The sequence below is a fragment of the Struthio camelus genome, chromosome 31 (genome assembly GCF_040807025.1).
Source record: "Struthio camelus isolate bStrCam1 chromosome 31, bStrCam1.hap1, whole genome shotgun sequence".
Lineage (NCBI taxonomy): Eukaryota > Metazoa > Chordata > Aves > Struthioniformes > Struthionidae > Struthio > Struthio camelus.
The window spans coordinates 643,066-645,565 of NC_090972.1; positions in this window are offsets into that span (position 1 = coordinate 643,066).

The following is a 2,500-nucleotide window of genomic DNA, read 5'->3' on the forward strand; positions in this document are numbered from 1 at the left end:
CCCCCCCCCCCCCCCAAACCCCGCTCCACCTGACTCCCCCGAGGACCTCGCTGCCGTTCACCGGGAGCGGGCTAGGGGAAGGAAGAAGGAGGGAGCCGGGGCCGGGGCCCGGGGAAGGGTCGGGGCCCGGGGGGGGGGGGGCCCCCGCCGGCGGAGGGGAGGGTCCGGCGGGACGGACGGACAAAGCAGTGCGGAGGGCCGGCGGCGCGGCCCGTGTCACGGGCGACAGCGCGCAAGCGGAGGGGGGGGGGGCGGCCCGGAGTTTGGGGGGGGGGGGGGCCTCCCGGCCCTCTGGCGAGCGAGACAGCCACGCGAGAGCGAGCGAGACCGCGGGGCGCGCCGGGGAAGGGCCGGCGGGCCGTGCGAGCCTCACTGTGAGGAAGAGGGGTTTCGGCCCACCGTGGCATTCCAAAACCTGCGCCGGCCCACCGCCGGGCCGCTGCCGGGCCACCGCGCCTCGTTGCCGATGCCGACGGCACTGAACACCGGTGTGGTCCCCTGCCCGCCGTGTCCCGGTTGCCGTGCGTGAACCCGAGTTCACCTGTCCCGCACTCTGCGCCACAGGGCCGAGCATGGGGCTCGGCCCGCCGGCGGGTGTACGGCCCTCCCGAGGCCCGCTAGCGCGGGGGCTCGCTCGCCGAAAGCCCGCCGCCGATTCCCCGCCGCCGGTGGGGGACCGTCCCCGTCTGCCCTCTCGCCTCCGCTGGCGCCCGCCGCCGGTGCCCGTCTCCGAGCGCCGCCCCCGCCCCTTCGCCCGACGGTGATCCGCCGCCGCCGGGGCAGGGGAGGGTCCGGCCCGGGGGAGGGCCCGGCAGAGCGGGCGGCAGTGCGTGGGAGGGTCGGCGGGGCTTGCTCCCCCGGTGCCCGCGGGAGGAAGCGGCGGGTGGAGACGCGAGCGAGATCGCATTCCGGGTTGGGACGGGTCCCACGGGTCCCCACTCCTAAGCTGTGGGGGGCGGACCCGGGGCGGGCTGCGGCGGAGCAGCCCGTCTAGCAGAGGCGGTGCGGACAGGCGTTCCGGGACGGCGCGCGGGGCGGGCGCCGCGCCGCGGCGGACCCCAAGCGGGGGCGTCGCGCGAGGCCACGCGAGGCGACGTGTCGTGCCCGAGCGGGCGGCCCAAACCACGGCTCTCCTCCCGGGCGCAGCTGCCACCCGGCGCCGGGTTACTGAGGGAAACCCCGGGCCCCGGGAGGAGGACGAGGTCGTGGCGGTGGGTGTCGGGCGCACCCCGCGGGTGGACGCTCCGCCGAGGGGCGCTGGAGCCGGCTGGCGGGTGCCGGGTTCCCCTCCGCGCCCCGCCTCGTCGCTGCCGCTGAGGCTGCCGCCGTCGCCGCGAGGCGGCGGTGGCCCGGCGGCGGGCGGCGGCGGGGGAGGCACCCCCGCGGGGATTTCAGGTCGTTTCCCTCACCCCAGGGCCAGGTACCTAGCGTCCGCGCTTCTCCTGCCTCCCCTCGGTGACCCACCCGTGTGGTCCCGTGTGCCAGCGTGCTCCTCCCGGGCGCTGCGCTGCGCGTGCCGCACCGGCCGTGCCCTGCCGGCCTTCCACGCTTCCTCCTCCCCTCCCTTCCCCCCCCCCCCACACCGCTCCAGCCGCCCCACGCCGTGCCGTGTGGGGGCCGCGCTGCGAGTCGGCCGGGCCGGGGGCGGCGGGGGGCGGCGGGGGGGGGGGGGCGCGCTGGGAGGAAGGAGGAGGGCCTCCGGCCACCGCGGCCGCCGGTAGCGGCCCCCCCGGGTAGGGATGGCCATGGGCCCCGGGCTCCGGGCCCGAGGGTTCTCGGTCGGAGAGCCGGGCGGGGGTTTAAAGACTCGGGCGGCCCGATGCGACCCGGGGGGCAGCCGGGCGTGCTGCCGGAGGGGCCGGGGGGTCGGCGCGTGCGGGCGCCGCACCCCCCCATGCCCGCCGGCGCGGCCCGTGCATGCCCCGCGGGCAGCCGGGACGGAGAGGGGTACCCTGCCCCCTCTCTCCGCGGTCTGGTCTCGGCGGAGAGACGCCGCGCGGTCGGCTTGCGCCGGCCTGCCTCGAACGCGCGACCCCGGCGCGAGCGCGTGCTCGCCGCCGGGACGGCGAGCCCCCACCGCGGGTGGTGCGGACGCCGAGCCCCAGCGCATCCCTTCTCCTCCCTGGCCGGTGCTCTCAGTCTCCCGCCGTGGCCGTCGGCGGCACCCTTCCTTCCCTCCCCCCCCGCCCTGCCCCGGCACTCCGCCATCCGGCGCGCCTGCCTCGCTCTGCCCGACCCGGCTTCGCTGGGCGGCAGGCGGGCGGCGGGCGGGCGGGCGGGGGCGGCCCCTCCCGGTCTCCGCGTGGAGGCGGGGAGAGCGGGCGCCGTTCCCCGTCCGTCCCGCCTCGCCCGTCTGCCTGCCGCCAGGCGTCTGCCCGCGGAAGGGACGGGCGAGTGCGTGGCGTCGCTCGGGAGGCTGCGTGTGTGCAGGCGGGTGTTGGGTGCCGTCTCCGGGGCGGCGGAGCTGGAGGCCGGTGAGGCGAGCGAAGGAGCTCGGAAG